The 12,167-nt window shown below is 36.3% G+C and overlaps 1 long non-coding RNA gene across 2 annotated transcripts in view; it reads left to right on the top strand.

Moving 5' to 3' along the window:
• The window catches only part of LOC112428079 (uncharacterized), a 232,657-nt gene that overhangs the window by 170,957 nt on the left and 49,533 nt on the right, over positions 1–12,167 (top strand). The gene's annotated exons all lie outside the window — the stretch shown is intronic.

The following is a 12,167-nucleotide window of genomic DNA, read 5'->3' as shown; positions in this document are numbered from 1 at the left end:
TCAAATCTCAATGGTATTTAGATTTCATTGGATATATTTTAAGGAGTGGTACAGCAGTTTTATTTTTAAATGTCAATATTTACAACACGCCAGAAGTTACACTCTTTAAAAATATTTAAATTTAAGAGAAAATATTTTGTATGCTTATGTATTATATGCTAGACGGCACATAGTTTGTCCAAATTTTTTAGGTTGTGTGAGTACCAAAAAAAGTGGGAGGAACCACTGATGTATAGAGCCCTCTAACTCATGATAGCGGACTTTAGGACAAAACTAGTGTCCCTTTGATTATCTGAAAGAGACTGATCAGGCACTCAGATGCAGTCAGGTTACCATTGATTACACAGGGCTTAAGCCAGATTAGTAATCACCAGTCATACTGAAATGCATAAGAAGCCCCACATCTAGAACTATTTAGCATAATAGCATCACAAAGAAAAGAAGGCTAGCATTTGGGCTTCTCTCAGCTACCATTTAGATGTGATCCAAGGAAATTAACAGTTAACATTTTGGCAGTCATGAAATACTTTAAGAATCAAACCAAAAAATTGTGATACTCTCACAAGTTATACTACCCTTGGTCCACCTCCCACATAAAAGTACATAACATTCACACACCAAGGTGTGCATATAATTTCAGGGCTGCCTGGACATGATGCCCAAGCTTTCATTAATCAAGTTTAAGAACATCAGCTTTACATGTGAAAAAAAAGTCACATCTTCCACCTGCTTTGAAAGCCGTGTAACACTGTACATATCTAATACTCAGAATTCAGCAAATATTTGTTGATGACAGCAGCTGATATTTGCCTTCCTTGACATTGCTTTTTGATATTCATTTTCAAACAGCCTCAATTCAGCATAAAAAAAACCTTTTTGGAAGGGGGTGAATTCACACAACCCACTTTCAACACAGAGTTCTCAAAGCATTTTGTAATAGACCAGCCTGACTGAGGCAACACCTAGCAGGCTGAAGCCTGTTCCATTTTGAACACACCAAGAACAGATTCTTGCTTTCATGCTTCAAAATATTCTTGTCTCAACTCCAGATCAGCCTTTCCATGAAGCATTCATTTTCTGTGATTTCTTATTTCACATATTCTACTTTGAAATAATTTAACATCATTACACTCAAACATAAGACAATATAAGAAAGAAAATAACTTGCATGGTTCTGTGAAGTTTCCTTCTGCCCCCATGCTTGTGTAATCTCAGAGGACACCTCTATCCAGAGTTTTATCTGCTAAAACCTTAACCTTAATTTTGACTATGGGAGATGCTAGTTAGAAAAGCTTGTCCCTATTGATGGGGAGAAGAAAAGTTTCATATGAATTATAGATTTGTTCATATAAATATTTAAGTTTCCAGTAGTATAAACACATAAATTAGTATAAATGCTATATCTTTCTTAATTTGAATGTCCGTAGCACCACTGGGTATGCAACTAATGTGAAAACAGCATATTTCATGCAGTATATAAAAATCAAATTTTTAAATGTTTTATAGCTTTATTTTCACAGGCAGATATTCAGACTTATTCAACTTAATTCAAAAATAGTATTTTTAAAGCAGACTACACAATCTCTTAAAATCACTGTGCATTATTATTTCCACCTAAGAAAAGGTTGACTGGCCTGTCCCTTGTACCCATTTGTTAGAGAAAGTTCCAGAACTTCACACTTACATTACAAGTAAAAGCTGAATCTAAACCTATTTGTTGACGTGGTTACAATTGTACTTCATTTATTTTGGTTGCTAACCTAAGAAAATAAAAGCTAAGCTAGATTGATTGCTGTAAAAATACAAATGTATATGATAGCAATTGCTAACATTTATTCATTACTCAACATATGCAAGACACTGGTTTAAGATCTGGTATCTTGTTAAATCTTCATAACAACCTACAAGGTGGGCACTATTACCTGCATTTCACGGATACAAAGACTGAGGCCCAGGGACTGTAACATCCCAAACCCCACAGTAAAAAATGGAATCAAGTCTGAAATGCCCATGTTCTGGCTCTAGACCAGTTGGTATTTAAATATAACCATAGAGCAATTACAATTAAAGAAAATTAAAAATGAAGTTTCTCTTGTCACAAGACAAATGTCATGTGGCTAGTGGCTACCATATTGGACATGACAGATATAAATATTTGCATAATCATAGAAACTTCTATTGGATGGTGCTGCACTAGATAACTCTGCCTTACCAATTACTAGGAAAAAGAATTAGATTACAGGTTTTTGTTTTAAATCATGGATGACTTTAATCCATAAATGACATCCACATGTTAAATCTGCTGATTACTCTCCCTTATTGACTACAATTAATATTTTGTTATAACTAGTCATTCATTACACAGGCAAAAAGTTTTCATTGACAAAATCTAAGTGGCAGCTATCACATCTTATACACAGACACTAAATAATGCTTGTAATATCACGAAAATGGGCTGAAACAATGAACCAAATTGAAAGTGTTTCATCTCCTGGCTCACAAAGGAAAGATGGCTTATAAGAAAGTAAGAAAGGATTATAAAATTAAAATTAAAACATAAGACAGTTAAAATGCTTAAATAACAATTGGAACATTGGTGATATTGGCCATAAATACCACAGTCCCAAGACAAAAACATAAAACTGACATTACATATGCTTAAAGTGGAAATCTGAGAGATAAATTTTAAAGCCTAGTACATGGCAATAAAAAAAAAACTGTATAGCAAATTAGAAGTTAACAATAATTTTAAAGTATTCTTTATTTGATAAACAATTGCACCATCAAGTTCATTTAAATAGCAGTCTCAGGAGGAGTTAGAAAGTTATATAGTTGAAACGCAGCATTGAGAAATAAAGGGGAAAAAGACAACTTCACTTTCCCTTAATAATACCAAAATATGTGTCCAAATAAAGTAAGCGAGCTAAAATTTTCAAAGGCAATTTGGTTTCTATGTGAGGTTGTCATGCAATACTATATGTGTTAGAGGAACTTAGTCTTGGTACAACTTGGCTAATATTAATCTACCTTCAGAATTATTTTAAATCCAAGTTAACTGTTTCACAGGTTCTGTTTTAGTATATAGAATGACTTACAATGTGTAAAATCCTTCCAAATAATGTTGGCCTGAAGTGCCTGCTCAATCCACTTCCATTTGGGTTAAAAGATTTTTGAATGGGCATTAATGCTGGTGCTGGCAGCACAGACAGCACTTTCTTCCTTATTCCAGTAATGAACATTCTGTGGGCCTCTTGCTGTTTAGAGCGCTGGCAAAATAGAAATGGGTCCTGTTGTCTACTAGACATTTTAATAAAATTTCTCGAAAAATACAGAGGAAAAGCTCAACTTGTGACTACAGGATGCCAATTGTTAAGCTTTTCTGTCTGTAGTCATCTCTAGCCTTGCTTTCTTCTGTCTGCCCTCTCCCGAGTGTGCACGGCAGCTGCAGCCCCAGTTCATCCTGGAGCCTCCGGCCAGTGTTTGAGGAGTTATTTATAACCACCTCTGCTAGACTCGGTCTAGGTCAGACGAGAGAGTGTTGAAGACCAAGGGAACCTGTAAGACTCGGCTGCTGCTGTGAGTCCTCAGGGATTTACATCGAGTGCCCTTCTGTCGTGGCTGTTGTTTTAAAAATGTCAGGAGAGCAAAATTTAGCATGTGGAGTTCTATTATAATCTGAAATACTTATATCGTCAAAAGTAAAAGTTCAAAGGGATCATGATGTCCCTCTGCTGGCTTCCAAAGACAAACGTTTGAGGGAAACAACAATACAGTGAGCATTACCGAATTATGAAATTAAAAACAACGTAAGGGGAGTATACGCATAGACTTAGTGATTTCTTTGAATATCTGAAAGCTGATATTTTAAGTCATTTTTTAGGAAGAATGATAGAAGTCTCCATTTCTTGAAACCTTAGCCTAAGTCTTTTCTATGTTTATTTGAGATTTTTGCCAAGTTTCCTTACACAGTATAAATATATAAAAGCATGACAAAGAACTAATGGTATCCAGGTCTCCAATTAAAATCCCCAACGACCAGGAACAAACATTGCATCGTCTCAGGGTAAATTAATGTTTAGTAAATTCTGACTTTTGCATGTTTATATAATTATACTTCATGCATAAATGGAACAATAATAGGAGATTATTTAATTTGTACCTCTGAACGTCATGTCCAAATGTTAAAAATAAACATCTTGTACTTGCATACACCAAAATAATGTAACTGAACAAATCTAATAATTTCTGATGTTAATTTTATCTTCAGTATTCCTGGTAGAGTAAAATTAAGATCACTGAATAAACTGATAATTTCATCAGATTTATGTCAAATATTTAATTTATTTGTAATTTTAAGTTGTGTTCAAAGGAAATTAGAAAATATTTTTAAATTCATATTTACTCCAAAATTTTGAAGCTTATAAATTCAGACAGTCTCACTTGAGTCCCCAAATATCTTAATTTGCTTTGAAGAGAAAGTATTTTTTCTTTCATTCATATAATTCAAAACAGCTAAACAGATTCTACTTCAACAATTTAAATGATTCACATGTGAGAACAAATATGGAAAATCTAAGCCCCAAACAAAATTGCAGACTTAAATTATAATGATAATTTAAAATGTGTGTAATATAATTATAGTATAGGGTCTGCTATAATGAGCTCGGCGATACTATATCTATATCAAATGTGTTAGGACCGCGATATTAGATATGCCTTTCTCTGAGCATTTTTTTACACATTTCTGAATTACGATACCTGTGCCAGAATCAGTCTACTGTATCAAGGATTTTTTGGATAGAGAAATGAATTTTTTAAATTGTCAAAACATGATAGAGCAAACTTTCATTTTCTACATAGAATCTACTAAAATATGAATATCAACTATGTATGAATTTTAAATGTATAAAGATAGTATGTACTCATTTTGAAAATATCTCTTGAAGAAAGTTGAAGATATATAAATTGATAATTCAGATTGAATAATTTTATATAATGAAAGTAAATTAGAAACATTTTATTACAAATATTAATTAATAATCATCTGTTCTTCCATGTAAATGCTTAATGTAAATGCTTAATTTTTTTCATAGAAGTACTTTTCCTTTAGACATAAAAATATGTCATACTACAATGCAGACCATCTTATGGCAGTTACACATTTTTTGAATATTAAACTAATACTCGATTGTTGAATTGACAAATATACATCATTACTCCATATAAAAGTTTAGTATAGTAACAGAAAACTATTATGCACACAGACAACTGTGTTTACAGTGAGTAGTTCCATGACAAAACAAAATTATCCTATTTGTTAACTGATAGGGAAATACGGCTGAGATTAAAAAGTCATTGATTCCAGGTTGAGGCAGGAAGGCAATGCAGAATTATTGTCTTAAACAGTCATGGGCAATGTACTATGGATTCAAGGAACAAAAAAAAAGGGCGTAATATTCAACTCCATGTATCCAAATAGTCATTCATTCATTCATCCATTAATTAGTCAGTCCATCCATCCATCCATCCATGCATCCATCCATCCCTCCCTCCCTCAGTCCATAACCTTTCATTTAACCAAAGAACAAATTAATAATTTCAATGCATAAAATATTGTTTCTGTGCCAAGATAGTACTGAAGAAGACATAATGAGCATATAGCTTATCCTTCTACTGGGGACATGTACAGATAATTAATTAACATGTAAAATATAATTAATTAAAATATACAGTACAAACTCCAGTGACATATATATATCCCATGGTGGCACATAAAAAGGTGTGACAAATTCAAAACTGGGAAGAAGAGTGGATATTTTTATAGGAAGGTAGAGCTGAGTCTTGGTCGACAAATTTGGTGCCTTTAGTAACAGGAAGCTCCAGAGGTCACTGCGTCATTTCAGCACTTCCAAGCACAGATTAAACACATAGCTGGGGTTCCGTAAATGTTGACTGCATAAATGAAGAGAGAGAAAGATGGTCCAGGCTGAGAGAATAGCATGAGCAGGTTGAGAAACAGAGAAGTACGCTGTGGCTTTCAGAAGAAGTTACAGGTGTGGCTGGTGTATGTGGTAAGCAGAGAGGTATAGTGGGAAACGAAGCCCCAGAGACAGGGGAGAGCCAGATGGTAAATCATATGGAAATTATGAAAACCGATGAGACAGCATCTCTCCTGCTTTGAACTCTGTTGAAAAAGGTAAAATTATGTTTGGACACTGATCCATGAATCAATAAAAAGAGCAGAAAGATCGGTGCAAAGACAGAAGAATGAGGTCTTGAAATGATGCCTATTTTACAATATCTTGTCTTTCCAGTTCAAAGAAATCTTCATTTTTCAGAAATAAGTGTTGGACAGAAATAAATTGACCCCAGGGGAGTGATATTTTTCCTGTAGTTAGTAGCCTTTTAATAATGACTAGTTTCTGAATAAACAACCTGCATAAATAGATTTCTATCTCTAGATCTCTATAGTTTGCTACCCCTGTCACTATGGAAAGTCTTTGGCAGAAGTCTGCCAGGCCTGGCTGCCAGGTGTGTACCCTGACTGATGAGGGGACCGTAACCTGCTGACCCCACCCCCACCCCTGGTTTCCGGGCTGCCTTTTATCCGGAGCCCTCACTTCATTTTCACTCACTCTCTCTAAAAACCCCAAGAAACCCTGGGCCCATGATCAGCTGTCTACTGTCCCCAAGTCCCGGCCGGTGTGGACTTCCTGGCTTACTCTTTCTTGTGCCTCTTGACCCTGATTTTGGATTCTGATTTAAGTTTAGGTAACTCCTCCTCTCTAGTTGCTGATTGTGACTGGATTTTGGAACTACCTGTCACCTTTCATTTACCTTTATCAGAAATTCTGATTCAGGCTTTCTGACACTGCCTCCCCACCTGGGATTCTGACACTAAGTCTAGACTTGAAAAGCTTCCGGGTTTTATTTATGTTTTTATTTGTTTGGGTCTTATACAGCATCAGCGTTTATCCTAATAAAGATAATCCCTGATTTCTAACAATTCACATCCCGAACAAAGACGTGTATGCTACAGAGCTCTGCCACGTGTAACTTTAATGCACACGCCGTGCTAGGTGCAAATTGGCACACTGGGTTCCTAAGGACGGCCCGTCTGTCAGCAGGCAAACAGGCCCTTCTACAGTGCCCAGAGAAGCTTGAGGTGGATTTTCAAAAATGCATTCTAAATCAAAGCAAGTGCATGTAAAAACAGAGTACCTTTTTAAATATTTTAATACAATGATATTTTTAAATTTTTTACAAAGAATCTTGAGTGAATGCGGATTCTTTTTCTAGCCTGTCTCCCTGCAATTTTGGATTGTACGAGTTAGAATGTAGTTATGTATAAATATAAGCATAGAATACTCCTTCACAGCAGAAATTTCTTCCTAAGAGCCTGCTGCTGCTTGTGGTGAGAAATATGTGAAATAACTCTTTTACAAAGTAATAGAAGTTTTAAGTCAAATTATGCTAATTTTTTCATAAATAGACACAAATTCAGGGGTGTAATAAGATGCAGTATGAATCATGCCCAATCTTCTAGACTGCCCTTATGGAAGAAAAAAATTATTTTTCTAGTTAGAAGACAGAAAAAAAAAAATGATATGTTAAGCTATTTCCCAATTGCCTGTTGACTCATTAATACATATTTAAGAATTTCCTCCACTAATAAAATCACCTATCTTGGACTTTTCTAGGAGTTTCAGAAAAATTAATTTAACATACTTTCAATAGTGTAAGAATGTTTATTTTGTCGTAGCCGTTGCATTCTGTGGACACAATGGTCTTTTACGTAAAACAGACCATATAGAGCAGTTAATTTTATAACTTTGTTCAGAGTTTTGCAGGGATTATGTGATGTTTCGGCAGTATGAATACAATTTTTTTCATAAATATCAGTTCTCCATAGTCCATTAACCGCTGCTGCGGTGTCTTTAAATGCCAAATGACTTTTATTGCTCTTCTAAAATTTTTAAAAAGGATTTTTGTTGGTTTGTTTACATCAAACTCTTACTTCTGTCTTAGAGACAGTTTCTCAATGCCAATCTATCGCATTACCACAATTACCACAATTACCACCACCTCTGCCACCATAATACCATATGCAATCATAATCGACCTGCTGGAAAAAATGGTAATTAAATCCTGAAATGGATCAAAGGAATATAAATTATATATGCAACAAAATCTATAGCAAGTGTTCACCAAATTGGCTATAATCTCCTTTCCCTTAATATTGTATGTGTGCTGAGAGTCTGTCTACCTTCCCTCCTTCCTTCCTTTTTCCTTCTTTCCCTTCTTTCCTTCCTTCCTCTTTCCTTCCCTTCCTTCCTTCCTCCCTTGTCTTCCCTGCTTTCTTTCTGCTTTCCTTCATTCTTTTCATTTTGGGGGGTTTGTTTCTTTTGTTTCTTCTTTCATTTTATCATTTTCATTTTCTGTCTTCTGTTTGATTTATATTTTGCATCTTGTGCCCTTAGCTTCCTAGTCTGGGCTCCTTCTGATTCTTCAAATGCAGGCTCTGCATATACATAGCACAATACCTGCCTTCTTCCAGCAACGATTTGAGGGAACAGATGACAAACCTAAGAAAAGTCAGTGGAAAAGATGGTTGAGATAGTTCATTTCACCCTTATATTCTCTCCTGCTATTTTGGTGGCATTGTTATTTAGTGTGATGAGAGTTCTGTGCTGTTGCTAAAACTTATAGAGAGGGCCAATAGGCAGAAGTAGCTGCTATGTCTGTTCTTGGAAGTTGTTGGAAATCAAAAGGAAAACATTAACAATTCTTTTGGGATCCATATCTTGTGTTTTACTGAGGTGTCCTAAGGAGTCATCTCTCTGCATATTTTTATAGGAAGCTCTCCAGTGGTGCCTTCTGTCTGTGTCATGTCTGTCTGGTGGAAACTGGTGCCTGAGGTCATGACACAAGTACTGACTTTTCCTTCCTCCACGTCCCGAGTCTCCCTGTCTTTACAAGGGACTAACCTGCTGAACATCAAGCACTCCTGCCATGGGTACAACTGTGAGCCACTCCCTGGCCAAACTCTCCTGGCTCTTGAACTTATGTAGACAAATTCACAATGTTGTTAGTTTATGATTTATGATTTGCTTTTGAAATTGCAAAATCACTTTGATGTGAACTGCTGTTCTCCGAAACCATTCCAGATGTTTTTAAAACTCCAGAATTATCAAACAAAAATAAAACGTAATAATAATAATTGCTAATGTTACGGAAAGAGAGCTCATCAGTAATTTAGGTTTGGCTAAGTATCTTGGCCTGGTTTGTGCATTTTTTTGGTTGGGCAAAATTTGTTTGGCCAAGCGTTTCCCCGTTAATTTTTAAGCCCCTGAGTATTACAGAGGAAACTTAATCCATATGTTTCTGGTTCACTGCCTCTTAAATCGTCAAAATGTTGTTTTCCAAAAGCTTTTTAGTGTTAAAAGAATTTATCGGACACTACACAAGTTCTCGAAAGTGTTTTTTACCTCAACTGGTAGATCCCAGTGGACATGAACTCAAACTCTTAGAGTTTGGTTCTAAATTTAACATCAACAAAGCTTGACTGGGGACCAAAGCAGCCCGACAGCAGTGAGTGCTTTGAAAAGTACTACATTATTGGAAGAACACATGTGTTGAATGGAATGTACTAGTAAAAGCACACCAAAAAGCAGTTTGAGGGATGGATGGCAAGCCTTCCAAGGAATGACTGTTGTGTAAATTTCTATTTGATGAGCTTTCCTTTACATTCTAATTTTCCAGCCACTTCTCCCCAGGCCCTTCAGCTGCATTGTATCCTGGGTAATTCCATTTCCTATACAAAAAAGGGATTTTTGTTTTAAACTAAGTATTCTGATAATCTTGTCAGAGTGAAAAGGATAAGGAAAAAGACATAAGAACTTATTGTCTAGAATGCATCTTGTAATTTCCATAATTCACTAAAAAATTTATTCCCTGCCAGTTTATTTGATTTAACATCACCCAAAGTGTAAGGTTACACGGAATAAATAGCTAATTGGGTTAATTTAATAGCAGGTTAAATCTTTCTTTTATTTTGTCTAAAAGGCACATTAAAATAGTGCAATTTTCAAGTGGTCTTGGAAATCTAAAGTAGAGTTTCTTGATAAAAAAAAATATATATAGCTTTCCCACTGCTGAGTTTACAGTGGGAGTTGCTGGCAAGCTTCCAGTTCACCGCATGAAAATCTAAGCTGCCTGTATAAGTGCAGAATTTAGTGTTGGGTCTTAAGGTTTTGTTTGGCATCTTGCCAAAGATGTTATGCATTTAGCTGGGAAAATTGCCTAGAAGTTAATTGAGAGGAAAACACTAATATACAACCTCCCCCCCTTAAGAAAAAAAAAGCCACAGATATGCATATGGTGCTGTTCATTGATAAGATTTGTATGTATACAATAAAGACTTATAGTAAAGTTGCTTAGAATGGATTTTCACTGATTATCCACCCACCATATATCTGCTCCTTTGAGAATGCTGGTAGTTTCTCCAGGATCCGGATTTCTCCATCACAGTGCCTGCTCAGTAGAGGCACGAGAGCACTGAAGTTCCTTTAAAAATGTTACTGACTCAAGGATAGGTGATGATTCAGGAATTCGGAAGAGGATATATATTAATTTAATTTCATAATCAAATATCTCAAAAGGGACACGTTGGTGCAGGATCTCAGTGTCTTCTCTCCAGAGAAGATAGGTGGAATTTGCTCTGTACTCTCCTATAAAAGGACACTTCAGCCTCCACTGAACTTCTCCTTTCCCCCGAGAACCACCAGTGCCTGAGTAAGCTCTCAGGCTTGGTCTCCTCAGGGCTGAAGGAGCACTTCTTGTTCAGGAATTCATGACTTTTTAATTTTATCAATAGTCCTTTTTACCTGAATTTTGCATTTGCTAACCCTGGCAGCTGACTTGTATTTTCTTCTCTCCTGAATTTTCTCTCTAGTGCGTTAACTATACCTCTCCTCTTTAGTCTGTGACCTTTTCGCTTCTGTGGCATGTCCCCCCCCACCCCCCGCCAACTTTGTTTGTTTGTTTGTTTGTTTGTTTGTTTCTGATCAATAACCACGACAGAGACACACCAGAATCACCAAAGAATTCACTGCATGTATGTCCCACTTCGAAATGAAAGTAAAGAAAGCTGGTCGTATATTTTTGTTCATTGCATTTAGATTAAAATTTATCTGGGAGAACCCACTCACACAATCATGCCCAGGAGTAATTAAATCACAGTTCCCCATACTTTCCATTCCTCCACAACCCCCTCCTTTCTTAGAGATGCCTTAAGCCTTGGATAGAAAAATAATACTTCCCCAAAATCCATGTCCAGCCTGAAGCTGGAAAGCCTTGCTCTTAAATGACAAAGCTCCCAGTAAGTGGGCTTCTTGGTCACTTTCAGAGCCTTTCTTTATGGTTCTCACTATGGTCTTGCAGAAAGAGCTCGGAGGGGGAGGGCAGTTAAGACAGAAGAACAAAGCTGGGGGGTACGCTTTGGGCCCACTTTCATTAAGACGAGTGTTCTTTTGTACCTGCACTGTATCCTTTTGATGTGTTGAGGTAGAAAGGACATGAGGAAAGAAGAAACAATGAGAGTTGCTACTGTATGAATTCCTTCTCCTTATACTTAATCCTGTCCTTATTGGGGCCTTGGGGGGAAAGCTGATAATTTTGGTGAGCCCTAAAAGGAAGGCAGTGGCTTGAATTCCTGCCACCAACCCTTGATAATGAACAAGCCTAATGAATGCGGGTAAGTGGTAAGAATCTGTGACCAGCTGCATCGGGGCAGGTAATACAGCTCAGATTTAATTGGGAGCAGGTATTGGAAGGCTGTATTACTTTAATTGGTGAGGGGTTTTCTAAATGGAAAGGACAAAGTATAATGGACAAATTGTGTAGTACAATAGCACTTAAGCTGGGATTGTATGCATTCGTTAATCTGCTGAGGAATGAGGCAATTCTAAACAATTTTCTCAGTGAAACCAACTCCAGAAAGCTTGTCCCTTTTGTTCTCCCTTGGGAAAATGCAAGATTGAAACAGAAAATACCTTTACCGAGGCAATCATTTGCCACGTGTGGAAAGCGGATACAGCTGTAAACTATGAAAAAGGGATCTTTGTAGTACAATAAAGGATGGAAAAAGAGATAAAGCTTGGGATAAG

The sequence above is a fragment of the Macaca nemestrina genome, chromosome 13, assembly GCF_043159975.1.
Source record: "Macaca nemestrina isolate mMacNem1 chromosome 13, mMacNem.hap1, whole genome shotgun sequence".
In the NCBI taxonomy this organism is placed as follows: Eukaryota; Metazoa; Chordata; class Mammalia; order Primates; family Cercopithecidae; genus Macaca; species Macaca nemestrina.
The sequence above is the reverse complement of the archived record's forward strand: the minus strand, read 5'-3'. Positions and strand labels throughout refer to the sequence as shown.